The sequence below is a fragment of the Maniola hyperantus genome, chromosome 28 (genome assembly GCF_902806685.2).
Source record: "Maniola hyperantus chromosome 28, iAphHyp1.2, whole genome shotgun sequence".
Classification (NCBI taxonomy): Eukaryota; Metazoa; Arthropoda; class Insecta; order Lepidoptera; family Nymphalidae; genus Maniola; species Maniola hyperantus.
This window is the reverse complement of record NC_048563.1, coordinates 5,061,923-5,069,422: the sequence shown is the minus strand read 5'-3', so window position 1 is coordinate 5,069,422 and position 7,500 is coordinate 5,061,923. Positions and strand designations below refer to the sequence as shown.

General features: G+C 44.1%; 1 protein-coding gene, 2 non-coding genes and 1 pseudogene across 3 annotated transcripts in view; all 4 read right to left on the bottom strand.

Moving 5' to 3' along the window:
* Positions 1-346, bottom strand: part of LOC117995234 (large subunit ribosomal RNA) — a 3,929-nt gene extending 3,583 nt beyond the window's left edge. The window contains exon 1 of the ribosomal RNA XR_004675473.1: positions 1-346. This exon is cut by the window's left edge and continues 3,583 nt beyond it. This is a non-coding gene — a ribosomal RNA (large subunit ribosomal RNA).
* LOC138404433 (zinc finger protein 491-like) overlaps positions 1-7,500 on the bottom strand; it is a 45,810-nt gene that overhangs the window by 12,532 nt on the left and 25,778 nt on the right. The gene's annotated exons all lie outside the window — the stretch shown is intronic.
* LOC117995229 (5.8S ribosomal RNA) lies at positions 972-1,128 on the bottom strand. The gene has a single exon (XR_004675469.1). It is a non-coding gene; the product is annotated as a 5.8S ribosomal RNA (ribosomal RNA).
* LOC117995233 (small subunit ribosomal RNA) lies at positions 1,336-3,906 on the bottom strand (annotated as a pseudogene).

The window sequence follows — 7,500 nt, the reverse complement described above, 5'->3', positions numbered from 1 at the left end:
GCGGTAATATTTAGCCTTAGATGGAGTTTACCACCCACTTAGGGCTGCACTCTCAAGCAACCCGACTCTGAGGAGTGTCCCTCTCGCCGCCTCGCTCCGTCGCTACGGGCCTGGCACCCTCTACGGGAAAACGGCCCCGTTCAAGACGAACTTGGACAGGAGCGGCGACGACGAGAAAGCGGAACCTCCCGAACACCACATCTCCCGCGATCGTTACAACCGCGCGATTCAGTGCTGGGCTGTTTCCTGTTCGCTCGCCGCTACTAAGGAAATCCTGGTTAGTTTCTTTTCCTCCGCTTACTAATATGCTTAAATTCGGCGGGTGATCCTCCCTGATCTGAGGCCAACGATAAAAGTGGGAGGCAGACGCGATATCCGTCAGCTCGACGGCGCCGTTAGCACGCGGGGTTAGCGCGCGCGCACGACGCCGTCGCGCGAGTCCGGACGTCGAGTCCGCCTACTTATTATAAGTATTGATTAACGTGTAACGTATACTTGTGAGCGGATACGGCGTGCTAGTCCCCTCGCATCCAATCTAGTTAGTTTGTGGGTGCTGTGGAGCCCCCGCCCGTGCGTGCTGCCGCACGAGTGACGCGTACGATTCGACCGATTTGCCGTAAACGGAAGGGTCGGTCGATCGATCCGGTCGTTCGTGCGACGCTGACGTTGTGTGTCTTACCACAGCAGCGCCAGCACGCACTACAACACGAGGGGTTCCAAATATCCAGAGGACAGATGGACGGCACCACAGTTTTGTACCACACGAAGAGAGTCTGCGAGAGGAACCGTAGGCGCTCGAACGACACGAAAATTCTCAATGTTTAAACGGACCGAGATCTAGAAGGGACATAATAATAATAATATTATTTAAGTTCCCTCCATTGTCACGGAATCCGCCACGTGTCCAACCACCCACGCGCAGAGTATGCGTCGTGTGCGTGTGGAAAGTGTGGTATTTGTTTTTATGCAGCCGGCCCTCAGACAGGAGTGGTCCTGGATGTTTCTCCACGGACCGCAATGTGCGTTCGAAATGTCGATGTTCAAATGTGTCCTGCAGTTCACACTATGACGCGCAGTTAACTGCGTTCTTCATCGACCCGCGAGCCAAGTGATCCACCGTCCAGGGTAATAGTTTATAGTAGACGTTTATAATTTACATATTATTAATGATATTATTGTTCATAACGAGAGTATGGACCTTCCACGGCAAGCGTGCACGGGGTCGCAGCCTCTATGTTGTGAGGAAAAGTTACGTGTAATAATTTTGATGGGTGTTTGGAGTGTCTTTAACAACATATACACACACAATAACAATGTGCAAGTGTAAGTGTACGTTAATGATCCTTCCGCAGGTTCCCCTACGGAAACCTTGTTACGACTTTTACTTCCTCTAAATGATCAAGTTTGGTCAACTTCCCAGCAACGCCGACGGCCGTGAAGCCACCGCGTGTCGGTCCGAAGACCTCACTAAATCATTCAATCGGTAGTAGCGACGGGCGGTGTGTACAAAGGGCAGGGACGTAATCAACGCGAGCTTATGACTCGCGCTTACTAGGAATTCCTCGTTTATGGGGGATAATTGCAAACCCCAATCCCCAGCACGAAGGAGTTTCAACGGGTTGCCCGGGCCTCTAGGCCAGGGAGAACATGCTGATTCCTTCAGTGTAGCGCGCGTGCGGCCCAGGACATCTAAGGGCATCACAGACCTGTTATTGCTCAATCTCGTGCGCCTCGAAGACGCCGGTCCCTCTAAGAAGAATTTTAATACGCCGCCAGTGAGTTGCTCGACCGAAATCGTGCACACCTAAATGACGACGCCTATTTAGCAGGCTAGAGTCTCGTTCGTTACCGGAATTAACCAGACAAATCGCTCCACCAACTAAGAACGGCCATGCACCACCACCCACCGAATCAAGAAAGAGCTGTTAATCTGTCAATCCTTCCGGTGTCCGGGCCTGGTGAGATTTCCCGTGTTGAGTCAAATTAAGCCGCAGGCTCCACTCCTGGTGGTGCCCTTCCGTCAATTCCTTTAAGTTTCAGCTTTGCAACCATACTCCCCCCGGAGTCCAAAATCTTTGGTTTCCCGGAAGCTGCCCGCCGAGCCATTGTAGTAACGTCGGCGGATCGCTAGATGACATATTTACGGTTAGAACTAGGGCGGTATCTAATCGCCTTCGAACCTCTAACTTTCGTTCTTGATTGATGAAAACACCTTTGGCAAATGCTTTCGCTGATGTTCGTCTTGCGACGATCCAAGAATTTCACCTCTAACGTCGCAATACGAATGCCCCCAGTTATCCCTATTAATCATTACCTCGGAGTTCTGAAAACCAACAAAATAGAACCGAGATCATATTCTATTATTCCATGCACGAAATATTCAAGCGGCATTTTGAGCCCGCTTTGAGCACTCTAATTTGTTCAAAGTAAAATTGTCGGCCCACCTCGACACTCAATAAAGAGCACCGCGATAGGATTTTGATATTGAACCGGCGTGTTACCGCCGGCTCACCGACGATATGCTCCGCAAACGTGTCAGTATCACCGCGGATGCGGTGCACCGACAGCGCGGCGCACAAATGCAACTACGAGCTTTTTAACCGCAACAATTTTAGTATACGCTATTGGAGCTGGAATTACCGCGGCTGCTGGCACCAGACTTGCCCTCCAATTGTTCCTCGTTAAAATATTTAAAGTGTACTCATTCCGATTACGAGGCCTCGTAAGAGTCCCGTATCGTTATTTTTCGTCACTACCTCCCCGTGCCGGGAGTGGGTAATTTGCGCGCCTGCTGCCTTCCTTGGATGTGGTAGCCGTTTCTCAGGCTCCCTCTCCGGAATCGAACCCTGATTCCCCGTTACCCGTGACAACCATGGTAGTCGCAGAAACTACCATCGAAAGTTGATAAGGCAGACATTTGAAAGATGCGTCGCCGGTACTGGACCGTGCGATCGGCAAAAGTTATCCAGATTCATCAAAAGTAACGACTTCGGACGCGAGGCCCTCCGTCGATTGGTTTTATATTCTATTATTCCATGCACGAAATATTCAAGCGGCATTTTGAGCCCGCTTTGAGCACTCTAATTTGTTCAAAGTAAAATTGTCGGCCCACCTCGACACTCAATAAAGAGCACCGCGATAGGATTTTGATATTGAACCGGCGTGTTACCGCCGGCTCACCGACGATATGCTCCGCAAACGTGTCAGTATCACCGCGGATGCGGTGCACCGACAGCGCGGCGCACAAATGCAACTACGAGCTTTTTAACCGCAACAATTTTAGTATACGCTATTGGAGCTGGAATTACCGCGGCTGCTGGCACCAGACTTGCCCTCCAATTGTTCCTCGTTAAAATATTTAAAGTGTACTCATTCCGATTACGAGGCCTCGTAAGAGTCCCGTATCGTTATTTTTCGTCACTACCTCCCCGTGCCGGGAGTGGGTAATTTGCGCGCCTGCTGCCTTCCTTGGATGTGGTAGCCGTTTCTCAGGCTCCCTCTCCGGAATCGAACCCTGATTCCCCGTTACCCGTGACAACCATGGTAGTCGCAGAAACTACCATCGAAAGTTGATAAGGCAGACATTTGAAAGATGCGTCGCCGGTACTGGACCGTGCGATCGGCAAAAGTTATCCAGATTCATCAAAAGTAACGACTTCGGACGCGAGGCCCTCCGTCGATTGGTTTTGATCTAATAAAAGCACTCGTCCCATCACTGGTCAGAGTTCTGATTGCATGTATTAGCTCTAGAATTACCACAGTTATCCAAGTAACTGAGTAAGATCTAAGGAACCAAAACTGATATATTGAGCCATTCGCGGTATCGCCTTAATACGGCTTGCACTGAGACATGCATGGCTTAATCTTTGAGACAAGCATATAACTACTGGCAGGATCAACCAGGGAGCTCCGCTGCTAATGAGTAGAGCTCCGTTTACCGACCGACCGACCGAACGACGCGCGCCGGGTGGCGCGTGTCGGCGACGGCGGTGGCGGTGGCGGGTCGAAGCTACTCGCGTGCGCTCCAGTTACTGAAGCGACGCGGTGCCCGAGAATCAAATGATGTATTGGATGATGATCGGCGGTGGCCTTTCATTCATTCATTCATTCATACATTAAGAGGACACTGGGGTCCACATATTTGGAACGTTCATAAACGAGACAATTACTTACACACGCGCACGTTTAGTGCTACAAATCCGTTTCGTCTGTTGGAACAACAGAAGCGGAAAAGACATTGCTATCGTCGCTCGGTGTATGAGAGCCCAGACGTACAGAGCTCCCCGCGCGTTTTACATACACAATAATATTGTGCTTGTGTAAAACATGTCCATAAGTAGAGAGGTGGACAGGGGATGGATAACTGTTTGTGCACACTGTGGTCAGTGTTTCGCACGCTCTGGAAATTCTCCTTTTGACCGATACTAAACTAAATATATATTTTTTTTCTATATACCAGTTACTACGGAGAGTGCGTGCGCTCGAGAGACTCTGTCGCCCCCGTCGTAAAAGCGCGTCGTTTTGGATTCGCTCAGAGCCCAAAACAACGCAACTAAAACACAGGAGTTTCAGTCTCAGACGCGGTTCAGTCGGTCGACACAGTATATGGGTGTGTGGACGACGACTATTATTACACACACACATTTCTCTATAACATTTAATTTTTATTTTACTTTATGTACTCTCTTCTTGCCACACACGCTTTTACACTTAACACTACAAAATATACATTTTACATAGTATTAAGAGATGTGTGGCAGCACCACCCACAAACAATGCGGCGGGATATGAAAGATACAGTGAGTGTGTGTCAGTTAGCGAGCGAGTGAACGTAGACGACAATTCACTACAACAAACTGAACACAATCACTTTTCTCTCACCGCTGTCCGCATCCTCTGTGGGGATCCGGCGATTTTCCATTTTCCTCGATTTTCTTTAGTCGATAGCGGCCAACGATTCGATATGTGTTCAAGTTTCGAAAAGAAACTGAAGAAAAATAAAAAAATAAAAAAAATTTGCAATAATTAATGCAATGACAAACACCACTGGCTACTCCACCTCGATAGTGGTAAAGTTTGCCAAAATATGGTTAAGGGTTTCTCTATGTTCGATAACGATCAACGATTCGATATGTGTTCAAGTTTCGAAAAGAAACTGAAGAAAAATAAAAAAATAAAAAAAAATTGCAATAATTAATGCAATGACAAACACCACTGGCTACTCCACCTCGATAGTGGTAAAGTTTGCCAAAATATGGTTAAGGGTTTCTCTATGTTCGATAACGATCAACGATTCGATATGTGTTCAAGTTTCGAAAAGAAACTGAAGAAAAATAAAAAAATAAAAAAAATTTGCAATAATTAATGCAATGACAAACACCACTGGCTACTCCACCTCGATAGTGGTAAAGTTTGCCAAAATATGGTTAAGGGTTTCTCTATGTTCGATAACGATCAACGATTCGATATGTGTTCAAGTTTCGAAAAGAAACTGAAGAAAAATAAAAAAATAAAAAAAAATTGCAATAATTAATGCAATGACAAACACCACTGGCTACTCCACCTCGATAGTGGTAAAGTTTGCCAAAATATGGTTAAGGGTTTCTCTATGTTCGATAACGATCAACGATTCGATATGTGTTCAAGTTTCGAAAAGAAACTGAAGAAAAATAAAAAAATAAAAAAAATTTGCAATAATTAATGCAATGACAAACACCACTGGCTACTCCACCTCGATAGTGGTAAAGTTTGCCAAAATATGGTTAAGGGTTTCTCTATGTTCGATAACGATCAACGATTCGATATGTGTTCAAGTTTCGAAAAGAAACTGAAGAAAAATAAAAAAATAAAAAAAAATTGCAATAATTAATGCAATGACAAACACCACTGGCTACTCCACCTCGATAGTGGTAAAGTTTGCCAAAATATGGTTAAGGGTTTCTCTATGTTCGATAACGATCAACGATTCGATATGTGTTCAAGTTTCGAAAAGAAACTGAAGAAAAATAAAAAAATAAAAAAAATTTGCAATAATTAATGCAATGACAAACACCACTGGCTACTCCACCTCGATAGTGGTAAAGTTTGCCAAAATATGGTTAAGGGTTTCTCTATGTTCGATAACGATCAACGATTCGATAGGGTTTCAAGTTTCGAAAGCAAACAAGAAGTCTTGAAGTCGAGAAGAAGATGTATGTTACAATTGTGAAAGGGTGGGCCATACAAAAAAATATGCTGCACGTGCAATTAATGCAATGACAAACACCACAGGTACAGGACAAATACCACCACCTCGATCGCCGGTTTACATAGGTAATAATATTATTGTAACGGCCGGCATAGAAAAAAATAATTTGCCCAACACATTCACATGTTAATATGTTTAATAAGAAGGATATAGAAATCCTAAAGAAATCAAATTAAATGCACAAAATATGCAATAACTAAAACAGTAGCTAGGTAGATAGGTTATCGTGTCTAGTCAAACAACGATATTTTTGTGTTATATCGAATCACTGCTCGGTCGAGCATCGACCAGAAGGAGGAAGTCCAAAGCGTGCGTAACTAACTGGTTGTATTCAACGATTCGAAAATATGTGATCTCTGTTCTATAATCTATTTCGTTGCGTTTCCAGAACTCAGAACACAGGTAGTGATTAATTAATAGGAACATCAGCGAAAGGTGTTTTTTCATCAATCTAGTATTTTTGGACTCCTGTAGGGGGAGTACGGTTGCAAAGCTGAAACTTAAAGGAATTTACGCAAGGGCACCACCAGGATAGATTAGTGGATATTCCCCTTTTACGCATGTACACATTGTACGTAGAGAGCGTCTTACACCAAAATAAACAATAAATAATTTGTTCAGTAAGCTTACATAATATGAGAAAAGCATAATTATAATGGTTCTACCTGAAGTTATGAACGTTTTATGCCTATTTGTGCGTGTACCTAGTTAATATTATTAAACGATACCAGTTAACGTTTACTATTTATCTATAGTATATAGGTGCTTATAGGTATTTACTTACTGGCGGTGGCCAGTGATCTCCGCTGTGCTGTTCTCCGCCGCGCTGTGGACACAGCTCAGATAATATTATGATCAGCCTGGCTGGAATAAAAGAAAAAAGAAAATTTATTGCTACGGTACTTACTGGGTATATTATAATATATTATGTATAATAAATAACTTGTACAAATGGAGAAAACAGACAAAATTGAAAGAGCAAATTCTTGGAAAATTCCACTCCACGATTGAAATGAAAATTTTGCGACTATAATAACTTAAGGCGTTAATTAAGTATGTCCTATTATAATAATTAATAAGATCACCACCCACCCACGAATCTTGAACAGAATATTATAATAATATAATAAGGCTAATTATAAGGCTATACTTAAAAAAAAAGCGGGTCATTACATACCCTCTAATAATTTATCTATTTTAAATATAATATAGAGATACATAATTATTTTAAAGCGGCAAGAATGCACGTGAAA